The sequence below is a fragment of the Haliaeetus albicilla genome, chromosome 8, assembly GCF_947461875.1.
Source record: "Haliaeetus albicilla chromosome 8, bHalAlb1.1, whole genome shotgun sequence".
NCBI lineage: Eukaryota > Metazoa > Chordata > Aves > Accipitriformes > Accipitridae > Haliaeetus > Haliaeetus albicilla.
In genome coordinates this window covers 761,391-779,253 of record NC_091490.1, presented here as the reverse complement: position 1 = coordinate 779,253, position 17,863 = coordinate 761,391, and the positions used below count along the sequence as shown (strand labels likewise).

The window sequence follows — 17,863 nt, the reverse complement described above, 5'->3', positions numbered from 1 at the left end:
CATTGGTGTCTGTTTTCCTGGCACATAGATATAATTATAAATGTTATAATTATACCTTTGTCAGCTTGCTGATTTCTTTTGTTGCAGTGAAATGTTGGATAATGACAGACAGCATACACCAGAAGCGTACCTGCAGGAAGACTGAGATTTCATCAGAGGTCTTGGCCAAAGGCAAGAGAGGTGCCCTGAATGTTGTACGGTGACTGTGTTATCAAGAATTCTTGCCATCGCATGCTAACCAAGATTGTCTGTCTTGCTCTTCATGTTCCTATGTAAGTTCATCTCGGGGAAAAATCTCACCATGTGGGATAACTTCTGCCAAATTCCTGTTGCGTTTTTGCATTTCACCATTGCTGTCTTGAGATCATAAAGAGCACAAGAGCTCGTGTCCGCCAGCTCTAGCCATTCATCCTGAATAACCATGGGTTGTTCACAAGATGTCAACCACAATCACTAATCCAGGGAGCAACAGTAATCTCTGGGAGTAGGGTGCAGCCACGCAGGCTCTGTGTCTTGTCAGCTTTTGTTGCATGGGTTGCAGGTAGAGGGAGTGAATGAGACATAAGGTAAATCCATTTTGTGTGGCCCAGGAACAGCAGCCTGTGCAGACAAGCCAGCATCTCCCCAGCATACTTATGGCATGCTCCATATAAATATGCACATGGGATATAGGCAAGGATATCACTTTTCATATTCTTACCACAAGTGCTTGTGCCATTAATCTTTCACAGTCATTCCTTTAGGTGCAATTTCAAGTTAGACGTAGTAAAGATATATGAATTTGAAATTATATTTCAATGCTATCACGTGAATGTGTAAAAAAATGAAAATAGTAAAAAATTGTGTGTTAGCTGTTGAAGCGTATACGTTCAACATATGTGATTTCAGAAAACATGAAATGTGTGTAGTTGGTAGTGGTACATTTCAGAAATACTGAGATTTTCTAAAATTTTATTTATCCTTATATTGAGAAATCACATTTCTGTTACACACCACAAATTCAGCTTTCAGCTTTTTGGCTGTTTCCTGGCTGTACATTTAATTTTTGTTGGAAATTCTTTGTTTTGCAAAACTGGCTGACTATCTCACAAAATTAGCCTCATGACCTGATCTCTCAGACCCCTTTTTACTTTTCCCTGTACTTCTTTTTCCAAATGGAACAAAAACCCCCACCCCTATAAAATAACCTGAAAAAAAAAAAAGTTTTGTTTCCGTGACATCCACAGATTTGCACTGATTCTTCCAAAACTGAAGTGACTCTCAATAGTCCTCCTTTGACTGACTAGGGTTTCACTTCAGTCTGTGACTTAAATACATTAATAATTAATAAGGTAGTGCTTAGCATCCACTGAAGTCAATGAGACTTAAGTATATGAAAAATAAGTTTGCTGAATTAAGGGGAAAACAAAATTATGTTGGTCAGCTGTGAAGCCACGAGTGAACTAGTTGATAGGGAATGAGTTCACTTAATGTGTACAGGAAATAAAAGTTGACCTTGAAATCACTGATTTCTGGAGAAAAAAAGTGTAAAGCTCTTAAAAATGGAGCCTTTGAATGTTAGAAAGGTATGACGTATTTATAGCAATGCATATAATTTTTGTAAAATGTTCAGAGTTATTTAAAAGGCAATGAAAATGTGTCTGCTTTTCTGATGGAGCATAGTTTCTTGGAGGCAAGGTCAATCCTATAACATCACTGATCAGAAAAATATTAAGTAATCCCCTGTAGTTATCAGAAACTCTGTGCGTAATTGCTAATTCTCCACAAGCAGAGCCCTTCTTGTTTTTCTAATTCGGGTTTTCTTCCTCTCTTCCTTCTTTTCATTTTAGCAGCAGTTACATGTCAAGAAGCCTGCCTATTAGCCCCTCACTTTTAACATGTCCAATGGAGGTATAAAACCCAGATAAGCAAACATCAGCAGGAGCAGCAGGCACGGTGCTGCTGTTATAGTGTAAAATGATATCACATTCTGGTAACTCTGATTCTGAAACTGTTTAAAATGAAAACACTTTTCTTCAAATCATACTGTGCTTTCATGTGTGAAGATGGTGCTGGGAGGCGGGCTGGCTCTAAATATAGCACTGCAGCTTCTTTTAAGGCTTTTTATGAGAAGCAGAGGACAGAGGTCCACTCTAAATAACAGGCAAGGGGAAGCCTGCCTGGGTAGAATATAATAATGCTCTGTAATAGGAGATTGATAGATCACTAAACATCGCGCTGCGATGTCAGGAAGAAATGAATAGCGTGTTATTTGGGAATTCCTCCTGCCTTCTCCGGCACATCAGGAAGCCAAGAGGCAGCAAAGCATTCAGCTGAGCCTGGAAATGTGACCGCTCTAAACCAACAGTTTCATCACAAGACGTTTATTGGGGTCACACGTGAATCTTGCCCGCTTTGGCCTTTCTCTGGAGGCGTTATCGCCATCTCTGGGATGTGTAGGATTTACCATTTATCTTAAAATCAGATTTTATCCAGTGTAGGCAACTGACATTAGCTGGCCACTGTATTTGCCCAGGAATAATTAGCGCTACTAAGCCAGACATCACAAAAATCTCTCCTTTCACATGCAAGCACCTCCTTCCCTACCCTTTTTGTTTGTTTTCTAAATATAGGTTCCCCATCTGTTCATTTTTATATGACAATCTGCCTTGTTTCTATTTTATTCTTTACAGCGTAGTCATAGTTGACACCCACAGAAATGCACTTAGATGGGAAGAAGAGGTTTGAAAGGCAAGTCTAGACCCTGCAAGACGGGGCACACCAGGAGGGTCTCGGCACAGACCTGGCTGTCCTCGTCCCATCTGCCAGGCATTAAGACCTTCAGTGAGGAGTGCTGGGGACCTCGCTCCCACTTCCAGTGCTCTCTGACTTAGGTGCAATGAGGTTGCCAATCAGTTTCAGATTCGCGTTTTATCTCAACATTTTAATGATAAAGCCATTACTGAGTAGGTCGAACACCATTTTCAGTTGCAGCCATTTTCTGCCACGCTGTCAGTGATGGAGGATGGAGGAGTGGTGGGTAGATGTGCTAGAGTCCACCACATCACTGACACTTTAAGGGATTCCAAAACTTGTTGTCAATTCTTTCTTTAATTACTTTCAATATTCCAAGCAGAAGCCCTTACACATTTTTCTTCCTAAAAAGTAATTTATTTCAACTTATTTCTTGCTATCTATTCAGCCAGTGAGAGTCTTGATGACCTCCCCTTCTGCGAGTGTGTGGCAGAAACCACGGTTCATCCTGACTCTGGTTCAGCCTCACTCACCATCCTGCCCCACGCACTTGTAGCTGGAAATGGGAACATTTGGTGTTTTGACAGAGAAAATGTATTGGTGACAATGAAATGGTCATAAACTTGTTCCAGCTTTTCTGAATTTTTACATTAGGAAATTATAAAGTTAGACCAAAACTTCAAAACTTAATTTTCAGAGTCACCAATGAAATGTGTGTGTTTGCTGATTATAAATAATTTCAGCTTATATTTTCATTATTTTGGTTAAGAAATGTCTTTCAATATACCTTTTAGTTTCAGAGGTAAATGCTTAAGGAAAGCTTAAAACTGCAACAAAATATGTCAGCGTATCAAAGGGTTAAATGAACCATTTTGTTTGACCTGAAATGACTTCTGGATTTCTTGGAACTGCCAGAACATTGAAAAGTCATTTATTTGCACAGCTTTAATTAAGCAACTGCCTCCAGTTATGATTTATGCTGTCATTCAGAAAATTAGACCTTCACACTGTGCTTAATTTTTGCCACAGTCCTTAAGGACAACATTTATGAAGATAAGCTGTGGTTTGGGGTATTCCAGCTTTTAGATGCTGAGCTTGAAAAGACTTCAGATTTCCAGAAATGCCTCTGCAAATCAGCCGCCGTAAAGGAGATTTGAGCTGGACACTCGAACACTGAGGTAGAATTACTAATCATCTTTTAGAAATCCTGGCTGATTATTTTTATTGCAGCAAAATACTGTAAATTGTATTTTGGTGAAAAGTGGCAGATATTTAATGCCTTTTACAGCAATGTACATTCCAGTTTCATAACCACCTTTTGTAGCACCACATTAAGTGACAGCACTTTTATTTTATTGCAGAGTCACATGCACTCTAGTTGTAATGAAGACTTCCTACATATTCAGAAGACTTCCCATGCATCCTTGTTTATTTGCTATATTGCATTAGATGGAGACAAAGAGTTAGCTCTGCCGTGAACTTTGCTATTTGTGTATTTATGTTGAAGTCCTTAGGGCTCCTCAGGTGCTGAGCATTGACATCAGTACTTGTGTGTAAGGCTATATGTGTATTTTTATATATATATATGTGTGTGTGTGTGTATATTTTAAAAAGCATTCAGAAACTGAGAAACAGAAGTCTGGGGTATTTCTAATGGATTGCTATAATAATAGATTCAGATTCATACTCATCATCTGAAAACATCCAGCCAGAAGATTAAATAACTTTACATCAATCAAACTCTAAATGAATATGTTATTAAGGATATTGTACAGTATCAAAATAACTGTGTAAGAGCTGTCTGCATTCAATACCTTTCATGGTTAGCGTAATGTTGTACGATAAGGGTCACTGCCTAAAACAAAACAGAACAAATAGAGAAAAATTAGCCACGCCATCATTTCTCACACATTCCTCTCTGTTGTATTCTTTTTATATTTTATGCTAGATTTTTCTCTCAAGGAAAAGAATACAACACCCCTTTTACCTGCGTTTCTCAGTAAACAGCAGAGCCTGTGCTCTGTTCAGTGCTAATTTCTATCTCATGCTTCTAAAGCAAGCTGAAGGCTATAATCATTGCTACAACCAGTCTAGGATTTGTGGGTTTTTCAGGCATGTGCTCTGGTGTACAGCAGTGGTCCCGTAGTTATGTTGTGGGAAGCTAGGGATACCAAACCTATAGCACTGGTAACTAAACCAAGACTAACACTCCTACGCTAACAATCCCCCTCTCACTGATGGGTGCTGCAGGCTGGCAAGAGAAGGGAATTTTAGGCTCGTGACCAAAGAGCAAATAAAAAATGACTGGAAGAGGACTGAGATGCTGAAGACTCCAAATTGCAGCAGTTCAGAGAAAAATGTTGTGTACAGGTGTCAAGATAGGTGATAAACCACCCAGGTCAAAAAAAACATGGAGAAATCATGCTGGAAGCAGGTCAGAAAAATAGTCCTAGAGCACAGTGCTCTCGTCCTCTGTCCTGGTTTACTAGCCTTCTTCCAGAATCCCATTTCTGCTTCCACGACACCATCTGATGGTCCCGTTTGCATGACTGTGACATAAAATGATCTGCAGAGCAATGACTGGAAGAATAAAAAAGTGAATCCTCTGCTGTTAAAATCAACAGGTAGTATACATCAGAAATCCCACTGGACTCAGGATAATGCAGTTTAAGCAACAAGAAGCAGAGAACACGCAGTTCTTTGGAAAAAAAAAAAAAAAAGAAAAAGCTCTGTACGCCAATGACATCTGAGATAGAAAGAGCACAGTCCTCTCTAAATAGCTTCTCCAACTATCTCAAGTTTAAAAACATTTTCCAAATACTGTGATACAGAGATCAGAGGCCAGGAAGGACCATATGCAGCAGCTAATGTGACCTATTGTACCAACCAAGCCATAGCATCTGGAATTAGAGCACCTCATCTGGAAAGCACACAGTTACGTGTCAAGAACCGCCAGTTAGCTAGTTGTTAATGCACTGCATGTTTATTATGTGCACTTTATATTATTCTGGTTTCTTAATTAAAATGTTACGTGGTACCAATTCAAATGCTATACAGACATCCATTACAACAACACTATTACCTTTATCAACCAAGCTCATAATCTCATTAAAAGAAGACGTCAATTTGGTTTGACAGGATCTATTATCAGTACACCCTACTTGATTGGCATTATTTATATTACTCTTCCTCAATTTATTAATTGAGTCCCTTATCAGCTGTCCCATTATTTTTCCTGGCACCGCTGGCAGTCTGTTAGCCCTGTGCTGCCTGTGCCATGCCGTGTGCCCATTGCATGCCGGCACAACCCAAGCTGTACCAGTCCTGAGAAAGCACCGAGGGTCCAGAGAGCCCCATGGCCAAATCTTTTAAAATATTTTTATTTATTTGGAGGTTCTGGCTTTTAAAGACCAGGCTTAGCAGCATTTTTCTAATATATGTCATGAGTTAATACTCGAAAGAGAAGTGCTTCATCTTCCTATGGTATGGCTTTCTCCCAGGTGTAGACCTGCCACAGTTATTGGATTTTCCTGCCTTTTATACTTGAAAAGGTTTCCATTTCCATCTCAAAATACAATAATCCCATAACTGGAATTATTTTTATTCATAATGTTCATTAGAAAAGCCATTTGTACTGTTCTGACTCCTGCTAGATACTGATTTTTCTTCTGTCCTTCGCTTCCCTTAATATTATTCTGGATTTCTACCCCTCATGCATATTCATTACTGTTCACTTTCCCTTTATTCCGTTTGCTTTTCATACAAATGTCTGCAGTTTTCCTGTAGGTCAGTTGAAGTTTCTTTGGCTGATATTTCTTTAGGCAGTATAGCCGTCTTTCTTGATCATACCATACGGTGGCCTTTTGAAGGACTTCAGGATGTTTTTATAAAATTGATCATAACTGTTTTCAGAATTTTAATGATTTGTTTACATTATGAAGTCTGGACTTCATTTTAATAACATTTGTTATTGCAAGCAGGCTGTGATCACTTGAATCTAAGCTAGCACCAAGCAGGCTGTGATCACTTGAATTTAAGCTAGCTAGGTGTTGTTATAAATTTCTCCTTAATTGATAGATGTGGCCTGTTACAAACTTTCCCTGTATTACTTGGAAAACTCCCTCTTCTGCTCAGGGGTATTGGAATTGCCCAGAGTTGTACCAGCACCCGGAGATTTCCAAATTATGTCCCTCAGACCGAAGTTCCTCAGCAGAAGACACTTGTGATTTGGTATCTGTGGTCTCTCGGGCCATAATTTTTTTCAGAGTCATTAGTGACTTCAGAAAATCACAATTCCAGACTCTTCTGCTTTCTGTCCTCTGTTTCCATCGAGACATCTCAGCGACTCCCAGTTCTGCCGCCTTCTTTCCTCTGTCTCTGAATCACCTCTTGCTGGTAAACAGACCAAACACACCCGTAGATTGTGGATTATTTGTTTTTAAGACTTACCTCAGTTTAGGGGGACATTTTGTGTCATTGTCTTGATGAAGTCTGCATACCTTTGAAACCATTCTTCTCCTCGATTATTGCAAAATCCCTATCAGGAACCCCGTGATCCCTCCCGGGTTTTCTGTTGTTCCCCCAGCAGCTCCCCAGCTGTGTGGCTTTGAGCTTACACCTGCGCCAGGGTGAGAGCGGTTTGCATCCTCTTGCACAGATGGACTTGAAATCGCAGAAAATTAGGAATTGGAAGTAAAATAAATGCTATATTTTTATTAGAAAAAAAATAAGGTTGTATGTTGATTTCTAAGATTTTGTACTGGATCCCATTTTATTGCATTTTTTATTTCCTGTTAATGTGGAGTTTAACATATCAAATTCTAAGTAGTAATAACAATACGTTAACTAGGAAATAAATATAAATAAAACATGATGCCACTCTGATTATCCTTTAGGTACTATCAGAAGTAATAAAGCACTTAACAGAAAACTTTGAAGGTGTCTTTTTCTCCTCCCCCTCCAAAGAGTCTGGGCAGTTTCACCTTGGATATTTGACCTTGTTTCTTGCTTTTAAAGAGTGACATTTCATTAAAACTGCCCTTGCTGGAGTAATTGTTGTTGGGGATAAAGACGACTGCAAACTCTGAGGTATTGAATTGGTAAAAGCAATACAAATTCTTCAGTGTCAGTATATATCATGTTTAAAATGTGATATGCAATCTAATTTTCTATCATTTAGGAGCATGTAAGGGGGTTTTGCTGGTTGAATTAACACACAAGATGGTATAAGAAGCATTTCAATTAAACTCATAGTCAAATAGATATGAAGAAAATTCTACCTTTATTTGAAATGCTGTGCATAAAATTATTCAGGCATCACATTGAGGAAGGAGAATTCAGCGAGTATGAAATCGGCCCAACGTTTCCTCCATGAATTGATGTCTCTTCCTCTTCATAGTATGCAGTTGTTTCACAGTGACATTTAATAACGTACGTGAATAATTGCTTGAGTTTACTGCTCATTACTTCTTTAAAAACCCGGGAAAATTGTAATAGCACTTTGATTTTTTTTTAATAAGAAAATAATTTTCACTATAAAGGTTGAGACAAAATAAGTGATCTTTACTTTACTTATAATTTGATAATGTCATTGCTGTTTCTCTGCTGTATTTAAATTCCTAAAATTATCATTTCAATTGCATTTGTGCAGACTCTAAAAAAAGGGACTAAAGGCAAGTTATTAATTTTTCTAAGCAAAGTGTTTTAAAACAATTCCTTGCAATCCATACTGCAGTCGCTGCAGATCTACTAAGACGAGCAGTGTCCACCCTGCACTTCAGCCCCATCAGGTGGGAAGAGTTTTTAAGGGTCGCCCCCAGGAGTCACGACCCAGTTTTCAGCCTTTTGGGTGTTTGCACAGTGCCAGGGCTTGCTCCAGCGCCAGCAAGACGGGGCTGGGGCCGAGCCGAGCCCGGGGCTCTGGTGGTGACGCCGGCCGTGGTCTCAGCTTAGGTTTAACTGGGCAGCGTGCTCCTCGGAGCTGCCGACGGTGCCGGGAAATGCCTTTCCGTCTGCAGCAGTTTTGCCAGGAGCACGCAGCAGGAATAGGAAGAGGCAAGGCTCACACATCCTCGGACATCCAGAGAGGACCGGAGGGAGAATCACTGCGACAGATACGCGTCTTCTAAAGGCGAGGCAGGAGGATGCATTAGCTTAGTCCTGCTGGATGGCTGCTGTGTTACCTCTCGCTCGTCTTGGCAGAGCCAAAAAGGTTGAGTTACTTTGACTAAAGACTGTGAAGAAATATTTTACATAGTGTTCTGCAGCATACAACTTTGATTACATCAGAGCAGATATTTTGCAGACTCTAGTATCCGTGGTGAGGTGACCCCCATAAAATTTCTGAACTCTTAATACCTTGCAGGTAACCGTGTGCCTAGAGCTCATGAGCAAAACTGAACCAACTTAATTTAAGTCAACTGAGAGCTGTGAGCATCATGGCTGTCCCAGGCACAATGTAAGCCGGCCACAAGTGTGTTTATCCTGATCCATGCCTTGGTTTTCCAGCCTGTGGTGAGTCCCGTGGTGCTGCAATTTCCCACTGCTGCCCATCTCCTGCTGGAGTCTTCAGAATTAGCTGAGTAGATTTATATGAGCAGTAATCGCTCCTTTCACTACCACGTGGGCATCTCCAGGCTCTGGAGATAAATAGACTTCCAGAGGAGAATGCCAAACATAGGCATTAATAATAATGTTGTATTTGATGGGTTTTCCTTAATTTGCAATGAAGCAAAATATGGTGGAGAAACAATTGATTCTGTATTTATGTTTTGGCGTTCCAGAGAAAACTAGAAGGTTGTTTTTGGGTCAGCACTAAGAGTTTATGTGAAAACATATTTTAATTGGAATTATCTAAATAATTTGCTATTATTTGATTTTTAATGAGCTTCTTCATTTATTACCTTAATTTATAAGTGGGTTTAAAATAAAGGGTTTTGTTGTATTATTATTTTTTTTTCTTATTGTTTGGAAATGTATTTTTAAATTTCTCTGTATGTTACCCCAGAGTGGGATTAACTACTAATTTGACTGGGAAACTGTGCTCTAGTTCTTGGCACACTTGTCTCTTTTGCCTGAGCCAAATTTTGGGGACCACCCTGTCACAGCTGCCAGGCTCCTGGGGCTGGACAACAAGAGATTTCAGGATGCTGATTCCACATTACTGGAGGTGGATATATGGGTTGTTTGTTCATATGGTGCATCTACTTTGATGTCTGTGGTGGGCAGCAGGGGCTCTACTCTTTCCTTTTTGGAAAGATCATTCAAGCACAGATCCATGAACTATTTTTGAATCAGCCTCTTCTTGCAAATCCTACCTTGAGTAATGAGACACTGTGAAAAGCTGTGTAGACTCTTTTTCCAGAAGGTTCACTAAGAAAATACACACAAGTTCTCATGAGGACTCTCACTCTTAGTATGACAAAAAATAATTTTTAATTATTTATATTTTGAGGAGTACTTGTGCTAAAAAGCAAGAAGCTGTAGCATTGCATTGGCTTCGGACGGATTTACCCTATAAAGACATCTGCTCTATCCTCTTTGAAATGCATAGCCATAAAGCAGGTAAGCAAGCTCTCAAGGTCATGAATTATGAACTCTATAGGATTACAAAGATTTTTCACCAAATTAAGGACAGGGCACAAATATGCATCTTATTATTAAAAGCAGTGTCTAGTCTACATCATGCATTGGAAACCAAGGCGATAATGCAATGCTTCTTCAGAGGAAAGTCCTCCCCTGAAAGCTTCTCCCTTACTGACACCATTATCACTAATAAAAAAATGGTTTTAAAGAATCAAATTCATATACATGCAATGTACTACCTTGTCACCTGATGTAAATTGGTGTAGTGCTCTGTAGTAAAATACAGCTTTACTGATCTTTACCTTCTGGAGAGTAGATTATCATGGTTATCTAACATTAATTAGTTTTAAAATAGCAAATAGCCCTCTCTGCAACATGCAGAGGTGGATCCTCATCTTTTCAAATGGGCTTGTGATAATTTAACTCTCATGTTACCTGGAGAAACAGAAAAGACTACAGGATCTTACTCCAAAATCACTGTTCGTTATAAATACATGCTTTAAAAGAGAGCTCACTGCGCAGGTGATGTATAGATGCGCAAGTACTGTTAGTTTACACATGATAAAGAAATCATAGGATGGATCTACAGGTTTGTCATATGGTGTCAGAAATATGCCTCCAGAGGATCCCTTGTAGTCCCTATAACATACATCAAAACACAGAATCTGCACTAATTAAAGTACGGTAAGAGGAGGCACCCTGGGAATGCGTTTCGACGCCAGCCAGCTGGAGACGTCTGGTCACCCTTTCAGCACTGACTGGTGACTGTTTGAAAATGTGATGAACGCAAAGAGAAGCAAGTAACACAGTTATGAAAGAAAATTATTGAACAAACAGTTCTCTAATTGATTTTTCTTAATCATTGTTTGATTCTGCCTTCTTGCATGAGGAGGACCCCCAGAAGGCCATTGCCTGCTTAGGATGAGCATCCCTGCAGAAGGTAAGAAAGATGTAGAAGCATAAAGCCTGTCTTACATCTCATACCAGGGCTTTAATAGGAAATTAAATAGGCTCCTCTATAATGTACAAGGATTAAGATACTGATAAGAATTTAAACCAACACATTTCCACAGCTATTACTTGATAGATGGTATTTCTTAGGAGGAAAGTTACTTTCCACTAGAGGGGAATGCTTCTCCCTGGGTGTCCAGTAGAAACGGGGAGCCAGCACTCTTCTCCAGCAAGGGAGATGTCCATTCTGCCTGCCCGGGTCACAGCTCTTATCTCCACATTTCTCTCCAGGGACGGCACTTCCATAACACCTTTCTCCTGCAATGCTTCCCCCCCCCCCCATTTTCTTCCCACTGAAGTAATTTCAAATAGGAAGATGTTGTACGGTGGGTCTGCAAACAGAAGAGTCCTAATGGGCAGATTGATGGAAAACACTGTGCTTAGTCCTTGCGAGCAGATCCTTATTTTTATTTCTTGAAAAGCAATCACAGAGGAGACAGTGCTCTGGCTGTGCGTAAGAGCAGGTTTGTCTTTCATATATCTGTTCACTAGTGAGCGGGAAAGAGTCTCTCAACACAAATATTATTCACTTCTAACTTCTTTTTAAGCTTAAAGTTGTTCAGTAATGAAAGGAGAGAGCAATCTAATCAAAGCAATACTTGCTATGTTAAGAGAGAACAGTTTCACAATTCACAGACTCAATCATTTTCCAATCACAATTAACGTCATGTTAGCTAAAGAATCACAAGTGAAAAATAAAGGGATGTGCACTCTAAGCAACAGAAATGTGGTGAAGGCTGAAATACTGCTCATTTCCAAAGCCTCCTGAGCTCAGACTACCATATAATCAAAATCCTTCTCTTGGAAAATTGAGGAAACCAGATAGATACCCTTAAAATCTGCAGGATTCTCCAAACTAGAAGTAGAGAACAGAAGCTTGCAGTAAGAGGGCAGAAACAAGTAATACTTAAATCTAGGGAAAACTTTTTTGGTGGCTGTACCAAATTTTCAAGTAAAAATGAAAAAAATAACCCCCCTTACCATAGTAGTACCAGCTGGGAAAGGCAACTTTCACAGGGGTTGTTGCCATTGCAGCCTTGTGGAAGCACTTCTGGAGCTGGAGGTCTTTCCTGACCCTGCTGGCTGGCTGTGGTCAGGGAGGGGACAGGCAGGACCTTTGGAAAAATGGAAGCCCGGCTGCTTGGCTTGCTGTCCAGACTGTCCTGCTGTCCTCCACTCCAGCCCCATCAGGGCAGAGGTGCTTTGCTGGGACCTGAGCTGACTGCTGAAGTGGTGCTTGCTGATTTCCAGAAGCATCCCTGGACATCTGAATGAGACATCGTCAAAGGCTACTGTATTAAACTTTGAAATATACAGAATTTATGGTGAGGTTGACTAGCCTGGTACACTTTTATCCTTCTGATAATTCAAACTGCACCATGTTCTGGATGTATTTGACAACAGAGGGAATCCGGTGTCATGTGCAATCATGCTTACCCATTTTCTCAGAGATTAAATCAAGCCAGTGAATTATAGTTTGCAGATAGCAGTGTCAGCTGGTGACCCTCTGTATCTGTTGCTCTGCAGAAAGAAAACATTGGGAGTACCTCTTCCCCAGGAAGTTTAAAGATCTAAACTGAAACATGACTCCAAAAGTGTATGTGACATTAAAAGGAAGAAAGGCAGAGTTAGTTAATGGGAAACAAACGTGAAGTGATGTGGTCCTGTTTGTCAGCTGCTGTTATAACCCTATCACTCATGGTTTTCCCATATAAAATCATTTCAAATTGAAATTAAACCTTCCGAGCCCTCCAGTTATCCCAACTGACAGCCTGCAGCAATCGCTGGTTGGCTCATATTGTCATTTCATCAGCAGCTGTCACTTTTTGTAGGTAGAAGGATTTAAAGGATAAGGGAAGAATTATCTCTTGACATAAGTCTCAGGTGTTTGAAGGAAACAAGCAGTTTATAGATCCATCAGGGCATGGGGGACCAGTTGCACCCTAACCTGAGCCTTTGAGACTGTGAACCCTGCACGCTGCCTTGTGCTCTGTCCCAGCAGTAAGGGGACCACCTGCAATGGCTAGAAAGGATCTCCTGAATAACCTAAGAAGACAGAATATTATCGGAAAAAATAAAGCCAAGCCTACCAATGGGTGGAAACTGACATCAGATATCATCTGCTGATACAAAAAATGCAGAGCTTGCCCAAATTATTTTAACTAGTAGTTATATTGAAAACAAAATAATTGCTTGACAGTCTCATTACTTGTCAAGGAAAAGCATATAAAGAGTGGGAGGTGCTATGAACAGCTCCGGCGCGAGCCATCCAACAGTGAGAGCATCATGTTTACGTGTCAAAGAAGCTTTGAATATGTCTATTGCCAAAGACAAGTGTCAGCCCACCCGGGGCTCACCCACTCAGGGAATGACCGCCCCAGCCCCCCTCACCACAACCACCAGGACCCTGCAATCTGCTGTTGGGGTGTTCCTTCCCCCGGAGCGAGCAGAGGCCATAGGAGACAGACATGCATGGCACGGCGCGATCTGCATCACCCCGGCAAGGGACCCACGGAGAGCCCTGGCTGAACCCCCCCATCCCCAAGTGCCCCCAGGACAGGGACGGGAGCCGCTCGCCATCAGCAGCGGGACACGATGCCCATCTCCCTGCAGCTGCAGGGACCCCCATCACCGACTAGGGTGGGAAGGGGCAAAGGAAATCCGAAATCCAGCACCCATGTGAACAGTATCTTGTCAAAACTTGGGAAACTACTCAATGGAACAAACTCATTTTGTCCCCAAACCCACAAACAATTCACCCTAAATTAAAAGCTATAAATGGACCTTCCTTGAGAAATACACTGATCTCAATTCCTCTAAGTGAATAAGAAAGGTTAAATGTCCTATCAAAAGAGTATAAACTGAAATCCGTAAGACAGAGTTAAAGAATGTGCATAATAAATCCATTTAGGGAATTAAATGGGATGTGTATTGTCTCCCTCTAGAAGCACTTGTCTGTAGAAGGGGCCTGCTGAAGCTGTACAAGAAGAAAATAAAAACCAAGAATTCAAGCAATCAACTTACAGTTTTGAAGCATCAAAAGAAGGAAGGAGCTCTTGACTCCACAGTCAGTTAAAAGTCTTAGGAAGAAAGTCATCCCTGAAAAAACAAGCCCCAGGCAAAAGGTCCCAAATGTGCTGTGAAGCATCTGTATCTTCTGCCAGACTGTCAAAGGCAGATGAAGTGAGATGTCAGCCATGGATGTTGAACTGACAGATGTCCCCCTAGCAGACCGGCACCTTCGGACAAGCTCTCCAGCAGCGTACGGACACAGGGAGGGGAGGTTCTGTGTGGGACACGCTGTCTGGAGCATGGTCAAGTGCCTCAGATCCCAAAGTGCTTCTGATGCCTGGTGAAGGCTTGGGCAGAGCAAGAAACTTCTGTCCTTCATTTCAGAAATATTTTTCCTTCTGCTGTTCAAAACACCCAACTAAAAGTTGCTTGGGTCAGCTGCCTTCTTTCTGACAAGATGTAATTAGCACTCTGGATTTGCACTAATTGCAACATTTCTCTTATATCAACCCAGGTTCAAATCCAAAACTTAACTGTCATAAGAGAAAGTAAATTTATACCATTATTTTCACTTTTTTAGCAAATGGGAAACAAAATAGAAACTGTATTGCCAATAATATACTAAAAGAAATAACTTGTTACTCTTTGCTGTTACTTGAAGGATGATAAATTTACTGTAGCTATTAAAAAAAATGGTAGGTCCTTATAAATTAAAGCAATGTGGACTTTTGGAGGAAAAAAAAAAAAACAACAAAAAGCCCCCCCCAAAACCCCACCCCTGTGTTATTGCTTCCCCTGAGTGTACTTTAGGACAATTGCTTACAGACTGGCAGTGCTGAGCTCCCCAGTGCGAGAGAGGCATGGACACACTGGAGAGAGTCCACCGAGGGGCCACCAAGATGCTGAAGGGACGGGAGCATCTCTCCCACGAGGAGAGGCTGGGAGAGCTGGGACTGCTCAGCCCGGAGCAGAGCAGGCTCAGGGGGATCTCATCCATGTGGATAAACACCTGCGGGGAGCGTGCCGAGAGGACAGAGCCAGGCTCTTCCAGCGGTGCCCAGTGCCAGGACCAGAGGCCACGGGCACACACTGACACGCAGGAGGGTCCCTCTGGACATCAGGAGACACATTCTCACTGGGAGGGTGACCGAGTACCACCAGGGAGGTGGTGGAGTCTCCATCCTTGGAGATAACTCGGAACCCATCCGGACACGGTCCTGGGCCCCCTGCTCCAGGGGGCTGGGCCAGGTGAGCTCCAGAGGTCCCTGCCAACCTCAGCCAGTTGGTGATGCAGTGATTGTGTGATTTTTGGTTATAGACCTTGCCTACATTAAAAATGAAATGTATCTTTTGTCAATAGGCTGCTGACTAAAGGGCTTTTTGTTCTTGATGAGTTATTAACCTTAATGATTGATACAGAAAACCGGCTCAAGGAACAGAAATCAAAAGTGAGGAAAGGTTGATCTGCAAATATAATGGTGAAATGGTCATGATAACATGATATAAATTAGGCACCACAGAAATTTCATAAGGTCAGTGTTCTTTCCTGCCTATGCAAGGCAGCAGTGTCCAGGACAGTACTCTCCTAGGGGGAAAATGCAGACAGAGCACTGAAAGCCGGTAAATAATAATGCTAATAATAAAGCCAAGAAGCACTATACAAGGCATTTACGATACACTTTTTCTTGGCATCTGCCCAGTAAAAACAAATTACAGGGTAAAGATTGGCAGCAGCAAGCTGCAAGAAGTCCGAACATCCCACCTGAAGTCGGAGCATCCCCCCACGGTGATACCTCCCGCCTGGGACCAGTCGCCGCGCGCTGCTGCGCTCTCCGAAGAGATGGACGCGGGTGTGCGACAGGCACAGGGGTGAACCGAAGTACGGCAAGGCTGAGGCATGCTGCGGCATGAGGCTTTGGAGGTGGCACAGCCAGCCTTTGAAGGACCATGCTCTGTCGGGGCTGCCAGGACACTCGGCCGTCCCGCATGGTGCTGGCAGACCATGCACGGAGGCTGCCTTCTCCTCGCCTGTTGGGGCGGTGGCATCTCCAGCCCTTTCATAGATAGCTCCCAGTGCATATGCAAAAGGCAGACTGGGGTCTCTGGGTCTTTTCCCCCCAAATGCTCCCCCTCCGATGGCTCACAGCATCCATCGCCTCTTTTTCCCCCAGCTGAAGCCGATGCCAGTGGGGGGCTGGGGGACAAGGGCTGGTGCTGCCCTGCAGCCGGAGCTGGGAGGCCCAGACATGACTGGTACATTAGTGCAGAGGTCTTCACAAATCCACCCTCAGGTAAAACATACCTTGTTTGGTCCTGGAGTTTTACAAAAAAACCCAGGAAATCAAACAAGATTCTCAGGCCCTTCCCAGAGATGGGATTTCATTTTGTCAGCAATGGAGACAGCCTCTCTTCTATGGCTTCCAATACTTGCCTCTCTTCCCTCTGCAATATTCTTTTTACTTGAAATAATAATAATTTGATATTCTGCCATCACTCACTAAAAATGTAACTCAGTTGTTATGTAGCACGCATTCAGTTCTTCGTGTGACCTGGTAATTTTGCCATTTGCTTTAAAAGAGCGGATCGTTTTCCCAGTTTTAATTTTGAAGCTCTGCTTCTCCCTTCTGACCGCCCATCAGGTGAACGCAAGCTTGTTCACGTGCAAGCGCAAAGAAAGCTGAGCCCTTGGTACATGGCCATGTCCATATCCTCCGTGTTTGTTCTCTGCAGCTCTCTCGGCGTTGCCCGGGTGCCGCTGCCTGACTCTGCCTCCGTCTTCTCCCTCCCAGGTGGATGTACGCAGCCTGAGGAGGGGTACGAGAGCTCTCTCAAGCCTGAGTCAATATTTGCCGAACAGGAGGAAATTCCTGCAGATGCTGGGCGCAGGCGTGGGGTGGGCTGGGGCTGCCCCTCGCTGCCGCCGCGGGCAGGGGAGACGAGAGGGATGGAGGGAGGGCTGGGGGCACCCGTGGTGGGGGAACTGGGGGCTGCCTGCTCCGGCCCCCCCAGGCAGCACCCTGGCCCCTCGCCCGCTGCTCTGCTCACTGGTCACCGGTCTGCGTCCGCACCGGCAGCAGCTGCTCCCATGGGCATTGTCCTGTGCACAAACAAAGGAATCTCAGTATCAAAAGTTTCTTTACATTGGAACGGGGGTCTTTTTTTCTCTTTGCAAGTACAATGGGGTGAGGGACAGGTGAGTCAGAAAATCACACCTGCAGCTAGAGCAAATAGTGGAGACATCAGTAGCTGTAGCCACAAAAACACCTCGTTAGAGGAAGAGAAAATTTATTTCTCAGGGTGCTCTATTGGGGAAGCAGTAATATATTTTCTCATAGCGGTGCAATTTTACAAAAAGACACACTTTTTTTTTTTCTTCCTCACTGTGCTGGCCATACCACATTTCAAATGCATGTCTTACTGCCTGTCACTTATACCTACCTCATCACCTCCTTTAAAGCATACTGGTCTGAGTGCTCATCCTCCATGCAGGAGACACCAGGACATTCACCTCAGCTCTCTTCCT

The 17,863-nt window shown here is 42.5% G+C and overlaps 1 long non-coding RNA gene across 1 annotated transcript; it reads left to right on the top strand.

Annotated features, from left to right (window-relative positions):
* Positions 1–91: 91 nt before the first annotated feature.
* Positions 92–17,151, top strand: LOC138686325 (uncharacterized). The gene is made up of 3 exons (XR_011325658.1): positions 92–272; positions 9,098–11,257; positions 14,274–17,151. It is a non-coding gene; the product is annotated as an uncharacterized lncRNA (long non-coding RNA).
* Positions 17,152–17,863: the final 712 nt, after the last annotated feature.